Source organism: Petromyzon marinus, chromosome 19 (genome assembly GCF_048934315.1).
Source record: "Petromyzon marinus isolate PM22_M1 ecotype Great Lakes invasive population chromosome 19, UKy_Petmar_22M1.pri1.0, whole genome shotgun sequence".
Taxonomy (NCBI): Eukaryota; Metazoa; Chordata; class Hyperoartia; order Petromyzontiformes; family Petromyzontidae; genus Petromyzon; species Petromyzon marinus.
In genome coordinates this window covers 12,179,050-12,200,778 of record NC_133685.1, presented here as the reverse complement: position 1 = coordinate 12,200,778, position 21,729 = coordinate 12,179,050, and the positions used below count along the sequence as shown (strand labels likewise).

Genomic DNA, 21,729 nt, shown 5'->3' with positions numbered 1-21,729 from the left:
TTCCTTGCCCTTGATTTGTATACCAATAACTTCATTCCCTGGAGGGAACTGGAATTGTATGTATGGGTTGCTGTAAAAATTACAGAGAAAAATTAATGACAGCAAATGTACCGATGATTCTTATAATTATCTTAAGTAAACATGCCCTTGATGTGAGCATTTGCGATGAGTATAAGGCGCACCTGTCATGTTTGTTTGGGGTCCAGGATTCATGAGAGTCCACCTCAGAACTTGCTGATTTTGCCGATGTTTGCTCATCACTTGAGGAGGAGTATGATATCTTCGGGATAGGCATTATGTAATAGCAAGCTGCAAAGAAAATCAATAAAAATTCACATTAGAAGCCCTCATAGTTTACAGACTTGTCATTTTTTGTAATAATATGAAACAACATATAAGAGGAATCTTAATGATTGCCGCACAGTTTTTCCAGTTAGATTTATACATGTATAGAAGGAAGTACATCCCAATGCATTCCATGATTTAATGTTTTGTCAAATAGAGTTTGATTGTGAAGTAATACGTTTTACGTAAGCCCAAGAACTCCAGGACTTAGAATGAGTATAAAAGCCTTACGTGTAGTTGACTGAGTCTTGACAGTTGTGTAAACCTTTGTGGTCGTGGTTTCTGCTGGAGTAGTGTAAACTTTTGTTTTAGTGGTTTGTTTCGGAGTAGTAGTAGAGACTTCTGGTTTGCTTGTAGTTACAGGTGCGGATGTAGAGGCTGATGTAAGGGAAAATATGCAAGGTTAGTTATTTTCTTGTTGATGCCAAGCAGTACGTTTGACAATAAAGTAGTACATAAACAATAAGGAATAGGTAATTTACCCTCAGGGTAGCAGGCTTGGAGAAGTTGAGCAAGCAAGCTGATGTGCTCATGATATTCAATAGGATAAACACGGACATAAGCAGCATTGGATGGGATAGATGGGCTGAAATAAATGATGGTTTCCGGGTGTCCCTCAGAGTTGCCGTCAAATATCTGAAAAATAAAAGCAGTCATTACGAAGATGGTTTGCATTGCATTGTGATTGTAAAGTTACATGTTGTTCCACAACACTCGCACAATTAACATGTTCAGATTCATTGACGACTGTAAAAGTATTACCTTGTTTAGTGGAATCCATACAATTCCATCAACACTGTAGGAAATTGTGAATTTTGTAACCCACTCATTCTTTTCTTCCTTGCCCTTGATTTGTATACCAATAACTTCATTCCCCGGAGAGAACTGGAATTGTATGTATGGGTTGCTGTAAAAATTACAGAGAAAAATTAATGACAGCAAATGTACCGATGATTATTATAATTATCTTAAGTAAACATGTCCTTGATGTGAGCATTTGCGATGAGTATAAGGCGCACCTGTCATGTTTGTTTGGGGTCCAGGATTCATGAGAGTCCACCTCAGAACTTGCTGATTTTGCCGATGTTTGCTCATCACTTGAGGAGGAGTATGATATCTTCGGGATAGGCATTATGTAATAGCAAGCTGCAAAGAAAATCAATAAAAATTCACATTAGAAGCCCTCATAGTTTACAGACTTGTCATTTTTTGTAATAATATGAAACAACATATAAGAGGAATCTTAATGATTGCCGCACAGTTTTTCCAGTTAGATTTATACATGTATAGAAGGAAGTACATCCCAATGCATTCCATGATTTAATGTTTTGTCAAATAGAGTTTGATCGTGAAGTAATACATTTTACGTAAGCCCAAGAACTCCAGGACTTAGAATGAGTATAAAAGCCTTACGTGTAGTTGACTGAGTCTTGACAGTTGTGTAAACCTTTGTGGTCGTGGTTTCTGCTGGAGTAGTGTAAACTTTTGTTTTAGTGGTTTCTTTCGGAGTAGTAGTAGAGACTTCTGGTTTGCTTGTAGTTACAGGTGCGGATGTAGAGGCTGATGTAAGGGAAAATATGCAAGGTTAGTTATTTTCTTGTTGATGCCAAGCAGTACGTTTGACAATAAAGTAGTACATAAACAATAAGGAATAGGTAATTTACCCTCAGGGTAGCAGGCTTGGAGAAGTTGAGCAAGCAAGCTGATGTGCTCATGATATTCAATAGGATAAACACGGACATAAGCAGCATTGGATGGGATAGATGGGCTGAAATAAATGATGGTTTCCGGGTGTCCCTCAGAGTTGCCGTCAAATATCTGAAAAATAAAAGCAGTCATTACGAAGATGGTTTGCATTGCATTGTGATTGTAAAGTTACATGTTGTTCCACAACACTCGCACAATTAACATGTTCAGATTCATTGACGACTGTAAAAGTATTACCTTGTTTAGTGGAATCCATACAATTCCATCAACACTGTAGGAAATTGTGAATTTTGTAACCCACTCATTCTTTTCTTCCTTGCCCTTGATTTGTATACCAATAACTTCATTCCCCGGAGGGAATTGGAATTGTATGTATGGGTTGCTGTAAAAATTACAGAGAAAAATTAATGACAGCAAATGTACCGATGATTATTATAATTATCTTAAGTAAACATGTCCTTGATGTGAGCATTTGCGATGAGTATAAGGCGCACCTGTCATGTTTGTTTGGGGTCCAGGATTCATGAGAGTCCACCTCAGAACTTGCTGATTTTGCCGATGTTTGCTCATCACTTGAGGAGGAGTATGATATCTTCGGGATAGGCATTATGTAATAGCAAGCTGCAAAGAAAATCAATAAAAATTCACATTAGAAGCCCTCATAGTTTACAGACTTGTCATTTTTTGTAATAATATGAAACAACATATAAGAGGAATCTTAATGATTGCCGCACAGTTTTTCCAGTTAGATTTATACATGTATAGAAGGAAGTACATCCCAATGCATTCCATGATTTAATGTTTTGTCAAATAGAGTTTGATCGTGAAGTAATACGTTTTACGTAAGCCCAAGAACTCCAGGACTTAGAATGAGTATAAAAGCCTTACGTGTAGTTGACTGAGTCTTGACAGTTGTGTAAACCTTTGTGGTCGTGGTTTCTGCTGGAGTAGTGTAAACCTTTGTTTTAGTGGTTTCTTTCGGAGTAGTAGTAGAGACTTCTGGTTTGCTTGTAGTTACAGGTGCGGATGTAGAGGCTGATGTAAGGGAAAATATGCAAGGTTAGTTATTTTCTTGTTGATGCCAAGCAGTACGTTTGACAATAAAGTAGTACATAAACAATAAGGAATAGGTAATTTACCCTCAGGGTAGCAGGCTTGGAGAAGTTGAGCAAGCAAGCTGATGTGCTCATGATATTCAATAGGATAAACACGGACATAAGCAGCATTGGATGGGATAGATGGGCTGAAATAAATGATGGTTTCCGGGTGTCCCTCAGAGTTGCCGTCAAATATCTGAAAAATAAAAGCAGTCATTACGAAGATGGTTTGCATTGCATTGTGATTGTAAAGTTACATGTTGTTCCACAACACTCGCACAATTAACATGTTCAGATTCATTGACGACTGTAAAAGTATTACCTTGTTTAGTGGAATCCATACAATTCCATCAACACTGTAGGAAATTGTGAATTTTGTAACCCACTCATTCTTTTCTTCCTTGCCCTTGATTTGTATACCAATAACTTCATTCCCCGGAGGGAATTGGAATTGTATGTATGGGTTGCTGTAAAAATTACAGAGAAAAATTAATGACAGCAAATGTACCGATGATTCTTATAATTATCTTAAGTAAACATGTCCTTGATGTGAGCATTTGCGATGAGTATAAGGCGCACCTGTCATGTTTGTTTGGGGTCCAGGATTCATGAGAGTCCACCTCAGAACTTGCTGATTTTGCCGATGTTTGCTCATCACTTGAGGAGGAGTATGATATCTTCGGGATAGGCATTATGTAATAGCAAGCTGCAAGGAAAATCAATAAAAATTCACATTAGAAGCCCTCATAGTTTACAGACTTGTCATTTTTTGTAATAATATGAAACAACATATAAGAGGAATCTTAATGATTGCCGCACAGTTTTTCCAGTTAGATTTATACATGTATAGAAGGAAGTACATCCCAATGCATTCCATGATTTAATGTTTTGTCAAATAGAGTTTGATCGTGAAGTAATACGTTTTACGTAAGCCCAAGAACTCCAGGACTTAGAATGAGTATAAAAGCCTTACGTGTAGTTGACTGAGTCTTGACAGTTGTGTAAACCTTTGTGGTCGTGGTTTCTGCTGGAGTAGTGTAAACCTTTGTTTTAGTGGTTTGTTTCGGAGTAGTAGTAGAGACTTCTGGTTTGCTTGTAGTTACAGGTGCGGATGTAGAGGCTGATGTAAGGGAAAATATGCAAGGTTAGTTATTTTCTTGTTGATGCCAAGCAGTACGTTTGACAATAAAGTAGTACATAAACAATAAGGAATAGGTAATTTACCCTCAGGGTAGCAGGCTTGGAGAAGTTGAGCAAGCAAGCTGATGTGCTCATGATATTCAATAGGATAAACACGGACATAAGCAGCATTGGATGGGATAGATGGGCTGAAATAAATGATGGTTTCCGGGTGTCCCTCAGAGTTGCCGTCAAATATCTGAAAAATAAAAGCAGTGATTACGAAGATGGTTTAAAATATCCCATCAGCATACTTGCATTGCGATTGTAAAATTACATGTTATTCCACAACACTCGCACAATTAACATGTTCAGATTCATTGACGACTGTAAAAGTATTACCTTGTTTAGTGGAATCCATACAATTCCATCAACACTGTAGGAAATTGTGAATTTTGTAACCCACTCATTCTTTTCTTCCTTGCCCTTGATTTGTATACCAATAACTTCATTCCCTGGAGGGAACTGGAATTGTATGTATGGGTTGCTGTAAAAATTACAGAGAAAAATTAATGACAGCAAATGTACCGATGATTCTTATAATTATCTTAAGTAAACATGCCCTTGATGTGAGCATTTGCGATGAGTATAAGGCGCACCTGTCATGTTTGTTTGGGGTCCAGGATTCATGAGAGTCCACCTCAGAACTTGCTGATTTTGCCGATGTTTGCTCATCACTTGAGGAGGAGTATGATATCTTCGGGATAGGCATTATGTAATAGCAAGCTGCAAAGAAAATCAATAAAAATTCACATTAGAAGCCCTCATAGTTTACAGACTTGTCATTTTTTGTAATAATATGAAACAACATATAAGAGGAATCTTAATGATTGCCGCACAGTTTTTCCAGTTAGATTTATACATGTATAGAAGGAAGTACATCCCAATGCATTCCATGATTTAATGTTTTGTCAAATAGAGTTTGATCGTGAAGTAATACGTTTTACGTAAGCCCAAGAACTCCAGGACTTAGAATGAGTATAAAAGCCTTACGTGTAGTTGACTGAGTCTTGACAGTTGTGTAAACCTTTGTGGTCGTGGTTTCTGCTGGAGTAGTGTAAACCTTTGTTTTAGTGGTTTGTTTCGGAGTAGTAGTAGAGACTTCTGGTTTGCTTGTAGTTACAGGTGCGGATGTAGAGGCTGATGTAAGGGAAAATATGCAAGGTTAGTTATTTTCTTGTTGATGCCAAGCAGTACGTTTGACAATAAAGTAGTACATAAACAATAAGGAATAGGTAATTTACCCTCAGGGTAGCAGGCTTGGAGAAGTTGAGCAAGCAAGCTGATGTGCTCATGATATTCAATAGGATAAACACGGACATAAGCAGCATTGGATGGGATAGATGGGCTGAAATAAATGATGGTTTCCGGGTGTCCCTCAGAGTTGCCGTCAAATATCTGAAAAATAAAAGCAGTGATTACGAAGATGGTTTAAAATATCCCATCAGCATACTTGCATTGCGATTGTAAAATTACATGTTATTCCACAACACTCGCACAATTAACATGTTCAGATTCATTGACGACTGTAAAAGTATTACCTTGTTTAGTGGAATCCATACAATTCCATCAACACTGTAGGAAATTGTGAATTTTGTAACCCACTCATTCTTTTCTTCCTTGCCCTTGATTTGTATACCAATAACTTCATTCCCTGGAGGGAACTGGAATTGTATGTATGGGTTGCTGTAAAAATTACAGAGAAAAATTAATGACAGCAAATGTACCGATGATTCTTATAATTATCTTAAGTAAACATGCCCTTGATGTGAGCATTTGCGATGAGTATAAGGCGCACCTGTCATGTTTGTTTGGGGTCCAGGATTCATGAGAGTCCACCTCAGAACTTGCTGATTTTGCCGATGTTTGCTCATCACTTGAGGAGGAGTATGATATCTTCGGGATAGGCATTATGTAATAGCAAGCTGCAAAGAAAATCAATAAAAATTCACATTAGAAGCCCTCATAGTTTACAGACTTGTCATTTTTTGTAATAATATGAAACAACATATAAGAGGAATCTTAATGATTGCCGCACAGTTTTTCCAGTTAGATTTATACATGTATAGAAGGAAGTACATCCCAATGCATTCCATGATTTAATGTTTTGTCAAATAGAGTTTGATCGTGAAGTAATACGTTTTACGTAAGCCCAAGAACTCCAGGACTTAGAATGAGTATAAAAGCCTTACGTGTAGTTGACTGAGTCTTGACAGTTGTGTAAACCTTTGTGGTCGTGGTTTCTGCTGGAGTAGTGTAAACCTTTGTTTTAGTGGTTTGTTTCGGAGTAGTAGTAGAGACTTCTGGTTTGCTTGTAGTTACAGGTGCGGATGTAGAGGCTGATGTAAGGGAAAATATGCAAGGTTAGTTATTTTCTTGTTGATGCCAAGCAGTACGTTTGACAATAAAGTAGTACATAAACAATAAGGAATAGGTAATTTACCCTCAGGGTAGCAGGCTTGGAGAAGTTGAGCAAGCAAGCTGATGTGCTCATGATATTCAATAGGATAAACACGGACATAAGCAGCATTGGATGGGATAGATGGGCTGAAATAAATGATGGTTTCCGGGTGTCCCTCAGAGTTGCCGTCAAATATCTGAAAAATAAAAGCAGTGATTACGAAGATGGTTTAAAATATCCCATCAGCATACTTGCATTGCGATTGTAAAATTACATGTTATTCCACAACACTCGCACAATTAACATGTTCAGATTCATTGACGACTGTAAAAGTATTACCTTGTTTAGTGGAATCCATACAATTCCATCAACACTGTAGGAAATTGTGAATTTTGTAACCCACTCATTCTTTTCTTCCTTGCCCTTGATTTGTATACCAATAACTTCATTCCCTGGAGGGAACTGGAATTGTATGTATGGGTTGCTGTAAAAATTACAGAGAAAAATTAATGACAGCAAATGTACCGATGATTCTTATAATTATCTTAAGTAAACATGCCCTTGATGTGAGCATTTGCGATGAGTATAAGGCGCACCTGTCATGTTTGTTTGGGGTCCAGGATTCATGAGAGTCCACCTCAGAACTTGCTGATTTTGCCGATGTTTGCTCATCACTTGAGGAGGAGTATGATATCTTCGGGATAGGCATTATGTAATAGCAAGCTGCAAAGAAAATCAATAAAAATTCACATTAGAAGCCCTCATAGTTTACAGACTTGTCATTTTTTGTAATAATATGAAACAACATATAAGAGGAATCTTAATGATTGCCGCACAGTTTTTCCAGTTAGATTTATACATGTATAGAAGGAAGTACATCCCAATGCATTCCATGATTTAATGTTTTGTCAAATAGAGTTTGATTGTGAAGTAATACGTTTTACGTAAGCCCAAGAACTCCAGGACTTAGAATGAGTATAAAAGCCTTACGTGTAGTTGACTGAGTCTTGACAGTTGTGTAAACCTTTGTGGTCGTGGTTTCTGCTGGAGTAGTGTAAACTTTTGTTTTAGTGGTTTGTTTCGGAGTAGTAGTAGAGACTTCTGGTTTGCTTGTAGTTACAGGTGCGGATGTAGAGGCTGATGTAAGGGAAAATATGCAAGGTTAGTTATTTTCTTGTTGATGCCAAGCAGTACGTTTGACAATAAAGTAGTACATAAACAATAAGGAATAGGTAATTTACCCTCAGGGTAGCAGGCTTGGAGAAGTTGAGCAAGCAAGCTGATGTGCTCATGATATTCAATAGGATAAACACGGACATAAGCAGCATTGGATGGGATAGATGGACTGAAATAAATGATGGTTTCCGGGTGTCCCTCAGAGTTGCCGTCAAATATCTGAAAAATAAAAGCAGTCATTACGAAGATGGTTTGCATTGCATTGTGATTGTAAAGTTACATGTTGTTCCACAACACTCGCACAATTAACATGTTCAGATTCATTGACGACTGTAAAAGTATTACCTTGTTTAGTGGAATCCATACAATTCCATCAACACTGTAGGAAATTGTGAATTTTGTAACCCACTCGTTCTTTTCTTCCTTGCCCTTGATTTGTATACCAATAACTTCATTCCCCGGAGAGAACTGGAATTGTATGTATGGGTTGCTGTAAAAATTACAGAGAAAAATTAATGACAGCAAATGTACCGATGATTATTATAATTATCTTAAGTAAACATGTCCTTGATGTGAGCATTTGCGATGAGTATAAGGCGCACCTGTCATGTTTGTTTGGGGTCCAGGATTCATGAGAGTCCACCTCAGAACTTGCTGATTTTGCCGATGTTTGCTCATCACTTGAGGAGGAGTATGATATCTTCGGGATAGGCATTATGTAATAGCAAGCTGCAAAGAAAATCAATAAAAATTCACATTAGAAGCCCTCATAGTTTACAGACTTGTCATTTTTTGTAATAATATGAAACAACATATAAGAGGAATCTTAATGATTGCCGCACAGTTTTTCCAGTTAGATTTATACATGTATAGAAGGAAGTACATCCCAATGCATTCCATGATTTAATGTTTTGTCAAATAGAGTTTGATCGTGAAGTAATACGTTTTACGTAAGCCCAAGAACTCCAGGACTTAGAATGAGTATAAAAGCCTTACGTGTAGTTGACTGAGTCTTGACAGTTGTGTAAACCTTTGTGGTCGTGGTTTCTGCTGGAGTAGTGTAAACTTTTGTTTTAGTGGTTTCTTTCGGAGTAGTAGTAGAGACTTCTGGTTTGCTTGTAGTTACAGGTGCGGATGTAGAGGCTGATGTAAGGGAAAATATGCAAGGTTAGTTATTTTCTTGTTGATGCCAAGCAGTACGTTTGACAATAAAGTAGTACATAAACAATAAGGAATAGGTAATTTACCCTCAGGGTAGCAGGCTTGGAGAAGTTGAGCAAGCAAGCTGATGTGCTCATGATATTCAATAGGATAAACACGGACATAAGCAGCATTGGATGGGATAGATGGGCTGAAATAAATGATGGTTTCCGGGTGTCCCTCAGAGTTGCCGTCAAATATCTGAAAAATAAAAGCAGTCATTACGAAGATGGTTTGCATTGCATTGTGATTGTAAAGTTACATGTTGTTCCACAACACTCGCACAATTAACATGTTCAGATTCATTGACGACTGTAAAAGTATTACCTTGTTTAGTGGAATCCATACAATTCCATCAACACTGTAGGAAATTGTGAATTTTGTAACCCACTCATTCTTTTCTTCCTTGCCCTTGATTTGTATACCAATAACTTCATTCCCCGGAGAGAACTGGAATTGTATGTATGGGTTGCTGTAAAAATTACAGAGAAAAATTAATGACAGCAAATGTACCGATGATTATTATAATTATCTTAAGTAAACATGTCCTTGATGTGAGCATTTGCGATGAGTATAAGGCGCACCTGTCATGTTTGTTTGGGGTCCAGGATTCATGAGAGTCCACCTCAGAACTTGCTGATTTTGCCGATGTTTGCTCATCACTTGAGGAGGAGTATGATATCTTCGGGATAGGCATTATGTAATAGCAAGCTGCAAAGAAAATCAATAAAAATTCACATTAGAAGCCCTCATAGTTTACAGACTTGTCATTTTTTGTAATAATATGAAACAACATATAAGAGGAATCTTAATGATTGCCGCACAGTTTTTCCAGTTAGATTTATACATGTATAGAAGGAAGTACATCCCAATGCATTCCATGATTTAATGTTTTGTCAAATAGAGTTTGATCGTGAAGTAATACGTTTTACGTAAGCCCAAGAACTCCAGGACTTAGAATGAGTATAAAAGCCTTACGTGTAGTTGACTGAGTCTTGACAGTTGTGTAAACCTTTGTGGTCGTGGTTTCTGCTGGAGTAGTGTAAACCTTTGTTTTAGTGGTTTCTTTCGGAGTAGTAGTAGAGACTTCTGGTTTGCTTGTAGTTACAGGTGCGGATGTAGAGGCTGATGTAAGGGAAAATATGCAAGGTTAGTTATTTTCTTGTTGATGCCAAGCAGTACGTTTGACAATAAAGTAGTACATAAACAATAAGGAATAGGTAATTTACCCTCAGGGTAGCAGGCTTGGAGAAGTTGAGCAAGCAAGCTGATGTGCTCATGATATTCAATAGGATAAACACGGACATAAGCAGCATTGGATGGGATAGATGGGCTGAAATAAATGATGGTTTCCGGGTGTCCCTCAGAGTTGCCGTCAAATATCTGAAAAATAAAAGCAGTCATTACGAAGATGGTTTGCATTGCATTGTGATTGTAAAGTTACATGTTGTTCCACAACACTCGCACAATTAACATGTTCAGATTCATTGACGACTGTAAAAGTATTACCTTGTTTAGTGGAATCCATACAATTCCATCAACACTGTAGGAAATTGTGAATTTTGTAACCCACTCATTCTTTTCTTCCTTGCCCTTGATTTGTATACCAATAACTTCATTCCCCGGAGGGAATTGGAATTGTATGTATGGGTTGCTGTAAAAATTACAGAGAAAAATTAATGACAGCAAATGTACCGATGATTCTTATAATTATCTTAAGTAAACATGTCCTTGATGTGAGCATTTGCGATGAGTATAAGGCGCACCTGTCATGTTTGTTTGGGGTCCAGGATTCATGAGAGTCCACCTCAGAACTTGCTGATTTTGCCGATGTTTGCTCATCACTTGAGGAGGAGTATGTTATCTTCGGGATAGGCATTATGTAATAGCAAGCTGCAAAGAAAATCAATAAAAATTCACATTAGAAGCCCTCATAGTTTACAGACTTGTCATTTTTTGTAATAATATGAAACAACATATAAGAGGAATCTTAATGATTGCCGCACAGTTTTTCCAGTTAGATTTATACATGTATAGAAGGAAGTACATCCCAATGCATTCCATGATTTAATGTTTTGTCAAATAGAGTTTGATCGTGAAGTAATACGTTTTACGTAAGCCCAAGAACTCGAGGACTTAGAATGAGTATAAAAGCCTTACGTGTAGTTGACTGAGTCTTGACAGTTGTGTAAACCTTTGTGGTCGTGGTTTCTGCTGGAGTAGTGTAAACTTTTGTTTTAGTGGTTTGTTTCGGAGTAGTAGTAGAGACTTCTGGTTTGCTTGTAGTTACAGGTGCGGATGTAGAGGCTGATGTAAGGGAAAATATGCAAGGTTAGTTATTTTCTTGTTGATGCCAAGCAGTACGTTTGACAATAAAGTAGTACATAAACAATAAGGAATAGGTAATTTACCCTCAGGGTAGCAGGCTTGGAGAAGTTGAGCAAGCAAGCTGATGTGCTCATGATATTCAATAGGATAAACACGGACATAAGCAGCATTGGATGGGATAGATGGGCTGAAATAAATGATGGTTTCCGGGTGTCCCTCAGAGTTGCCGTCAAATATCTGAAAAATAAAAGCAGTCATTCCGAAGATGGTTTAAAATATCCCGTCAGCATACTTGCACTGTGATTGTAAAATTACATGTTATTCCACAACACTCGCACAATTAACATGTTCAGATTCATTGACGACTGTAAAAGTATTACCTTGTTTAGTGGAATCCATACAATTCCATCAACACTGTAGGAAATTGTGAATTTTGTAACCCACTCATTCTTTTCTTCCTTGCCCTTGATTTGTATACCAATAACTTCATTCCCTGGAGGGAACTGGAATTGTATGTATGGGTTGCTGTAAAAATTACAGAGAAAAATTAATGACAGCAAATGTACCGATGATTCTTATAATTATCTTAAGTAAACATGTCCTTGATGTGAGCATTTGCGATGAGTATAAGGCGCACCTGTCATGTTTGTTTGGGGTCCAGGATTCATGAGAGTCCACCTCAGAACTTGCTGATTTTGCCGATGTTTGCTCATCACTTGAGGAGGAGTATGATATCTTCGGGATAGGCATTATGTAATAGCAAGCTGCAAAGAAAATCAATAAAAATTCACATTAGAAGCCCTCATAGTTTACAGACTTGTCATTTTTTGTAATAATATGAAACAACATATAAGAGGAATCTTAATGATTGCCGCACAGTTTTTCCAGTTAGATTTATACATGTATAGAAGGAAGTACATCCCAATGCATTCCATGATTTAATGTTTTGTCAAATAGAGTTTGATCGTGAAGTAATACGTTTTACGTAAGCCCAAGAACTCCAGGACTTAGAATGAGTATAAAAGCCTTACGTGTAGTTGACTGAGTCTTGACAGTTGTGTAAACCTTTGTGGTCGTGGTTTCTGCTGGAGTAGTGTAAACCTTTGTTTTAGTGGTTTGTTTCGGAGTAGTAGTAGAGACTTCTGGTTTGCTTGTAGTTACAGGTGCGGATGTAGAGGCTGATGTAAGGGAAAATATGCAAGGTTAGTTATTTTCTTGTTGATGCCAAGCAGTACGTTTGACAATAAAGTAGTACATAAACAATAAGGAATAGGTAATTTACCCTCAGGGTAGCAGGCTTGGAGAAGTTGAGCAAGCAAGCTGATGTGCTCATGATATTCAATAGGATAAACACGGACATAAGCAGCATTGGATGGGATAGATGGGCTGAAATAAATGATGGTTTCCGGGTGTCCCTCAGAGTTGCCGTCAAATATCTGAAAAATAAAAGCAGTGATTACGAAGATGGTTTAAAATATCCCATCAGCATACTTGCATTGCGATTGTAAAATTACATGTTATTCCACAACACTCGCACAATTAACATGTTCAGATTCATTGACGACTGTAAAAGTATTACCTTGTTTAGTGGAATCCATACAATTCCATCAACACTGTAGGAAATTGTGAATTTTGTAACCCACTCATTCTTTTCTTCCTTGCCCTTGATTTGTATACCAATAACTTCATTCCCTGGAGGGAACTGGAATTGTATGTATGGGTTGCTGTAAAAATTACAGAGAAAAATTAATGACAGCAAATGTACCGATGATTCTTATAATTATCTTAAGTAAACATGCCCTTGATGTGAGCATTTGCGATAAGTATAAGGCGCACCTGTCATGTTTGTTTGGGGTCCAGGATTCATGAGAGTCCACCTCAGAACTTGCTGATTTTGCCGATGTTTGCTCATCACTTGAGGAGGAGTATGATATCTTCGGGATAGGCATTATATAATAGCAAGCTGCAAAGAAAATCAATAAAAATTCACATTAGAAGCCCTCATAGTTTACAGACTTGTCATTTTTTGTAATAATATGAAACAACATATAAGAGGAATCTTAATGATTGCCGCACAGTTTTTCCAGTTAGATTTATACATGTATAGAAGGAAGTACATCCCAATGCATTCCATGATTTAATGTTTTGTCAAATAGAGTTTGATCGTGAAATAATACGTTTTACGTAAGCCCAAGAACTCCAGGACTTAGAATGAGTATAAAAGCCTTACGTGTAGTTGACTGAGTCTTGACAGTTGTGTAAACCTTTGTGGTCGTGGTTTCTGCTGGAGTAGTGTAAACCTTTGTTTTAGTGGTTTGTTTCGGAGTAGTAGTAGAGACTTCTGGTTTGCTTGTAGTTACAGGTGCGGATGTAGAGGCTGATGTAAGGGAAAATATGCAAGGTTAGTTATTTTCTTGTTGATGCCAAGCAGTACGTTTGACAATAAAGTAGTACATAAACAATAAGGAATAGGTAATTTACCCTCAGGGTAGCAGGCTTGGAGAAGTTGAGCAAGCAAGCTGATGTGCTCATGATATTCAATAGGATAAACACGGACATAAGCAGCATTGGATGGGATAGATGGGCTGAAATAAATGATGGTTTCCGGGTGTCCCTCAGAGTTGCCGTCAAATATCTGAAAAATAAAAGCAGTGATTACGAAGATGGTTTAAAATATCCCATCAGCATACTTGCATTGCGATTGTAAAATTACATGTTATTCCACAACACTCGCACAATTAACATGTTCAGATTCATTGACGACTGTAAAAGTATTACCTTGTTTAGTGGAATCCATACAATTCCATCAACACTGTAGGAAATTGTGAATTTTGTAACCCACTCATTCTTTTCTTCCTTGCCCTTGATTTGTATACCAATAACTTCATTCCCTGGAGGGAACTGGAATTGTATGTATGGGTTGCTGTAAAAATTACAGAGAAAAATTAATGACAGCAAATGTACCGATGATTCTTATAATTATCTTAAGTAAACATGTCCTTGATGTGAGCATTTGCGATAAGTATAAGGCGCACCTGTCATGTTTGTTTGGGGTCCAGGATTCATGAGAGTCCACTTCAGAACTTGCTGATTTTGCCGATGTTTGCTCATCACTTGAGGAGGAGTATGATATCTTCGGGATAGGCATTATGTAATAGCAAGCTGCAAAGAAAATCAATAAAAATTCACATTAGAAGCCCTCATAGTTTACAGACTTGTCATTTTTTGTAATAATATGAAACAACATATAAGAGGAATCTTAATGATTGCCGCACAGTTTTTCCAGTTAGATTTATACATGTATAGAAGGAAGTACATCCCAATGCATTCCATGATTTAATGTTTTGTCAAATAGAGTTTGATCGTGAAGCAATACGTTTTACGTAAGCCCAAGAACTCCAGGACTTAGAATGAGTATAAAAGCCTTACGTGTAGTTGACTGAGTCTTGACAGTTGTGTAAACCTTTGTGGTCGTGGTTTCTGCTGGAGTAGTGTAAACCTTTGTTTTAGTGGTTTCTTTCGGAGTAGTAGTAGAGACTTCTGGTTTGCTTGTAGTTACAGGTGCGGATGTAGAGGCTGATGTAAGGGAAAATATGCAAGGTTAGTTATTTTCTTGTTGATGCCAAGCAGTACGTTTGACAATAAAGTAGTACATAAACAATAAGGAATAGGTAATTTACCCTCAGGGTAGCAGGCTTGGAGAAGTTGAGCAAGCAAGCTGATGTGCTCATGATATTCAATAGGATAAACACGGACATAAGCAGCATTGGATGGGATAGATGGGCTGAAATAAATGATGGTTTCCGGGTGTCCCTCAGAGTTGCCGTCAAATATCTGAAAAATAAAAGCAGTCATTACGAAGATGGTTTAAAATATCCCGTCAGCATACTTGCATTGCGATTGTAAAATTACATGTTATTCCACAACACTCGCACAATTAACATGTTCAGATTCATTGACGACTGTAAAAGTATTACCTTGTTTAGTGGAATCCATACAATTCCATCAACACTGTAGGAAATTGTGAATTTTGTAACCCACTCATTCTTTTCTTCCTTGCCCTTGATTTGTATACCAATAACTTCATTCCCCGGAGGGAACTGGAATTGTATGTATGGGTTGCTGTAAAAATTACAGAGAAAAATTAATGACAGCAAATGTACCGATGATTCTTATAATTATCTTAAGTAAACATGTCCTTGATGTGAGCATTTGCGATGAGTATAAGGCGCACCTGTCATGTTTGTTTGGGGTCCAGGATTCATGAGAGTCCACTTCAGAACTTGCTGATTTTGCCGATGTTTGCTCATCACTTGAGGAGGAGTATGATATCTTCGGGATAGGCATTATGTAATAGCAAGCTGCAAAGAAAATCAATAAAAATTCACATTAGAAGCCCTCATAGTTTACAGACTTGTCATTTTTTGTAATAATATGAAACAACATATAAGAGGAATCTTAATGATTGCCGCACAGTTTTTCCAGTTAGATTTATACATGTATAGAAGGAAGTACATCCCAATGCATTCCATGATTTAATGTTTTGTCAAATAGAGTTTGATCGTGAAGTAATACTTTTACGTAAGCCCAAGAACTCCGGGACTTAGAATGAGTATAAAAGCCTTACGTGTAGTTGACTGAGTCTTGACAGTTGTGTAAACCTTTGTGGTCGTGGTTTCTGCTGGAGTAGTGTAAACCTTTGTTGTAGTGGTTTCTTTCGGAGTAGTAGTAGAGACTTCTGGTTTGCTTGTAGTTACAGGTGCGGATGTAGAGGCTGATGTAAGGGAAAATATGCAAGGTTAGTTATTTTCTTGTTGATGCCAAGCAGTACGTTTGACAATAAAGTAGTACATAAACAATAAGGAATAGGTAATTTACCAACAGGGTAGCAGGCTTGGAGAAGTTGAGCAAGCAAGCTGATGTGCTCATGATATTCAATAGGATAAACACGGACATAAGCAGCATTGGATGGGATAGATGGGCTGAAATAAATGATGGTTTCCGGGTGTTCCTCAGAGTTGCCGTCATATATCTGAAAAATAAAAGCAGTGATTACGAAGATGCTTTAAAATATCCCGTCAGCATACTTGCATTGTGATTGTAAAGTTACATGTTGTTCCACAACACTCGCACAATTAACATGTTCAGATTCATTGACGACTGTAAAAGTATTACCTTGTTTAGTGGAATCCATACAATTCCATCAACACTGTAGGAAATTGTGAATTTTGTAACCCACTCATTCTTTTCTTCCTTGCCCTTGATTTGTATACCAATAACTTCATTCCCTGGAGGGAACTGGAATTGTATGTATGGGTTGCTGTAAAAATTACAGAGAAAAATTAATGACAGCAAATGTACCGATGATTCTTATAATTATCTTAAGTAAACATGTCCTTGATGTGGGCATTTGTGATGAGTATAAGGCGCACCTGTCATGTTTGTTTGGGGTCCAGGATTCATGAGAGTCCACCTCAGAACTTGCTGATTTTGCCGATGTTTGCTCATCACTTGAGGAGGAGTATGTTATCTTCGGGATAGGCATTATGTAATAGCAAGCTGCAATGAAAATCAAACAAAATTCACATTTGAAACATTCATAGTTTACAGACATGTCATATTTTGTATTAATATGAAACAACATATAAGAGGAATCTTAATGATTGCGGCCCAGTTTTTGCAGTTAGATTTATACACGTATAATATAAGGGAAATTTGTGAATATGCGTGTCTGTTCGAAATGTTTAGCATACTTCCCGACATGCAACAAACTTTAAAACTGGCATGTGGGTATTTTCCAGGCTGGACACAATGCAAAAAGTATAAAGATAGACTTTTATATTTTGGGGGGGAGACACAATAATGGATATATTTTGCACGCAAGTGAGTGGTGACGTCACATCTTTGTCATGTCACCCGCATGCGTCAGCGTTACGCTGTGTGCCGGCTGACGTCACGCATCACCCCCCAACCCTCCGCGTAGGCCGTGTATTAATCCAAGACAAGAATCCAAGTCCTGGGCGAAGCCGGGCAGTCAAGCCGGGTAGTCAAGCTAGTACATATATAAAAGGAAGCACATCCCAATGCATTACATTATTTACTATTTTGTCAACTAGAGTATGATCGTGAAGTAATACGTTTTCCTTAAGCCCAAGAACTCCAGAGACTTAGAATGAATATAAAAGCCTTACGTGTAGTTGACTGAGTCTTGACAGTTGTGGAAACCTTTGTGGTCGTGGTTTCTGCTGGAGTAGTGTAAACCTTTGTTTTAGTGGTTTCTTTCGGAGTAGTCGTAGATACTGGTGATTTGCTTGAAGTTACAGGTGCAGATGTGGAAGCTGATATGAGGGAAAATATGCAAGGTTAGTTATTTTCTTGTTGATGCCAAGCAGTACGTTTGACAATAAAGTGGTAGAAAAAATAAGGAATAGGTAATTTACCAACAGGGTAGCAGGCTTGGAGAAGTTGAGCAAGTAAGCTGATGTGCTCATGATATTCAATAGGATAAACACGGACATAAGCAGCATTGGATGGTATAGATGGGCTGAAATAAATGATGGTTTCCGGGTGTTCCTCAGAGTTGCCGTCAAATATCTGAAAAATAAAAGCAGTCATTACGAAGATGGTTTAAAATATCCCGTCAGCATACTGCATTGTGATTGTAAAATTACATGTTATTCCACAACACTCGCACAATTAACATGTTCAGATTCATTGACGACTGTAAAAGTATTACCTTGTTTAGTGGAATCCATACAATTTCATCAACACTGTAGGAAATTGTGAATTTTGTAACCCACTCGTTCTTTTCTTCCTTGCCCTTGATTTGTATACCAATAACTTCATTCCCTGGAGGGAACTGGAATTGTATGTATGGGTTGCTGTAAAAATTACAGAGAAAAATTAATGACAGCAAATGTACCGATGATTCTTATAATTATCTTAAGTAAACATGTCCTTGATGTGGGCATTTGTGATGAGTATAAGGCGCACCTGTCATGTTTGTTTGGGGTCCAGGATTCATGAGAGTCCACCTCAGAACTTGCTGATTTTGCCGATGTTTGCTCATCACTTGAGGAGGAGTATGTTATCTTTGGAATAGGCATTATGTAATAGCAAGCTGCAATGAAAATCAATCAAAATGCACATTAGAAGCGCTCATAGTTTGCAGACTTCTCATATTTTGTATTAATATGAAACATATAAGAACACTTGTATTTTACAGACGTGTCATATTTTGTTGTTAAAATGAGAGATGTAATGTTTCTGGTAGAAATGTTTTCATTTTACATACAAATGATATTTGGCAGTGTACTTCATTATCGATGTTTTTTTCTCCAATTAGAGTATGATCACGTATTGTTAGTATTCATATCAGCCCAAGACTTTCAGAGACTAAGTATAAAGGTCTTACGTGTAGTTGACTGAGTCTTGAGAGTAGTGGAAACCTTCGTTGTAGTGGATTTTTTTGGAGTAGTAGTAGAAACAGGTGGGGATGTGAATGCTGATGTAAGAAAAGCATAGGAAGTTAGTTTTTCCTTCTTCATACGTAGAAATATGTGAAGCATGAACCAATGAAAGGAGTAAATTTAATTTTTTAAATGTAAATATATTGCAGGGTGATATTTCTGTCTAACTTGTATCATACGGTATATAATAGTTAACTTATTAAAAACCCTTTGGTATAGCTACAAATATTGCTTAATCCTACTATGATTGTGTTTAATATTTGGTTGTGCTGCATGCATACATAATGTTGAGATTATTATATTGTAATTGCTTTTAACATTTATTTAAATGATCCCACAAATGATGTGCATATTACTCTTCAACTGTACGACTAGAAGCATATGTTTGTGTATATGATAAATATGCGTAATGCATATAGATACATTCTATTTGTGTATATTGAATGTTATACAAGTCATCTTCGTTCATATACATAAATACATGAGATGGTAACTCAGTTGCTGGCCATATTCTGATGGGGCCAAGTAGATTCATTTTGGAATTTACACCATAATGCAGCAGAGCACGCATGATGCACATCATTTGAATAGTATGGTATCCTTGCCATGACCTCCCCTCATTGTGGAATGCCACTTTCGACTTGTGCATGAGTTGTAGAGATCTTATGTGTCTGTTTGGACCTGCTCGGATTTCCCCTAGCTCCAATGTATGGAATAGACGCATGGAAGAACGTTTGAATGAATAACGAAAAACGTTTACATTCCTTTCCAACCAAAGATGGTAGAATGATGGATACCACCACTACAATGAGTGTGGACCACTACCTGATTTCCATGGCTTGCCTCCAATCTAAATCACATCAAAACTATAGGACCATCTTCATTATTTGGTGCAATAATTTTAATTTTAACACGAGAAAATTAATACATTTTAATAATAAACCCAACTTCATGTTATTACTATTTTTCACAATTTCCATTTAGTTTCTTCTCCACTCTCGCCTGAAAAAAAGTAACTAATTGCTGAAAACATTATAAGGACATGAACATAGGCACGTGGAATATTACTATTTAAACTTACGCGGCATTGTAAATGGTGGCAGAGATTCTGTGAGTGGTAAAGCAGATCCTCCAGGTGTAGTTGTATGTCCAGTCGTCTTCGAAGTCGAGGATTTTTGTGTTGTTTTTGTTGTTTTGAGTGTCTGACTGGTGTAAGTTGTGTGTTCTTCCGGTGTTGTAGAGGCTAGACAGGGTAAAAATGTCATTAGAAAAGTACGTAAAATGTTTTATTACATTATGTAGATTTTTATTCAGTTGTGTATAGTATTAGAATAGAAAATTGCTATCTGGGTAGTATATTATTGCAAATACGTGTACACATTCTGCATGTGAACAGTACTTGCATGCAATGACTAACTTAATTGATAACATTATTCATTACAAGCGTTCGTGACTGCAAGCAGTCATAATCTTTGGGTCTTTCGGTAAAGCCACGTAGATAGAAAAAATAGCTAAAATAAAAATCACGACGTTTCGCTCGCAACAACAAGCAATCGTCTTCAGGTGAAAAAGACGATTGTTTGTGTTGCGATTGAAACATCGTGATTTTGATAATTTGTTTCTATCTATGTGGCTTTACCGAAAGACCCAAAGAATATTACTCATTACAACTGTTAAATTAATGTGTTTTAACTTCACATATTGTACAAATACCACCAGTTGAAAACTTTTGAGAAGAAACATGAGCTAAAACGAATATATGTTGTGTTTAAGAAAACCGTAAAAGCAGGATAGTGATATATATATGTACTACGTATACATTTCAGGATACAATCATAATATGAATGAATTACTTTTGCAATACACTTTTTTAGATATCATATGTATCGTGATATTAAAATAATGATGAGTACCATGATGAAGGTGTTAAAATGTTTAATGTGGCCAATTATTTACATACTTTATTAATATACATTATATGTTGGGAATCATCTTTAAGTAGCAGCTGAAAGCTAGGTTAGATATTTTCTTGCTGATGCCAAGCAGTACGTTTGACAATAAAGTGGGAGAAAAAAAATAAGGAATAGGTAATTTACCAACAGGGTAGCAGGCTTGGAGAAGTTGAGCAAGTAAGCTGATGTGCTCATGATATTCAATAGGATAAACACGGACATAAGCAGCATTGGATGGGATAGATGGGCTGAAATAAATGATGGTTTCCGGGTGTTCCTCAGAGTTGCCGTCAAATATCTGAAAAATAAAAGCAGTCATTATGAAGATGGTTTAAAATATCCCGTCAGCATACTTGCATTGTAATTGTAAAGTTACATGTTGTTCCACAACACTCGCACAATTAACATGTTCAGATTCATTGACGCCTGTAAAAGTATTACCTTGTTTAGTGGAATCCATACAATTCCATCAACACTGTAGGAAATTGTGAATTTTGTAACCCACTCATTCTTTTCTTCCTTGCCCTTGATTTGTATACCAATAACTTCATTCCCTGGAGGGAACTGGAATTGTATGTATGGGTTGCTGGAAAAATTACAGAGAAAAATTAATGACAGCAAATGTACCGATGATTCTTATAATTATCTTAAGTAAACATGTCCTTGATGTGAGCATTTGCGATGAGTATAAGGCGCACCTGTCATGTTTGTTTGGGGTCCAGGATTCATGAGAGTCCACCTCAGAACTTGCTGATTTTGCCGATGTTTGCTCATCACTTGAGGAGGAGTATGTTATCTTCGGGATAGGCATTATGTAATAGCAAGCTGCAATGAAAATAAAACAAAATTCACATTTGAAACATTCATAGTTTACA

The 21,729-nt window shown here is 37.2% G+C and overlaps 1 protein-coding gene and 1 long non-coding RNA gene across 4 annotated transcripts in view; one reads left to right on the top strand and one right to left on the bottom strand.

Annotated features, from left to right (window-relative positions):
• LOC116943721 (coiled-coil domain-containing protein 89) overlaps nt 1-21,729 on the top strand; it is an 86,125-nt gene that overhangs the window by 41,616 nt on the left and 22,780 nt on the right. The gene's annotated exons all lie outside the window — the stretch shown is intronic.
• LOC142925107 (uncharacterized) lies at nt 18,609-21,169 on the bottom strand. The gene is made up of 3 exons (XR_012942211.1): nt 20,999-21,169; nt 19,984-20,145; nt 18,609-18,937 (listed from the first exon to the last, which is right to left on the bottom strand). It is a non-coding gene; the product is annotated as an uncharacterized LOC142925107 (long non-coding RNA).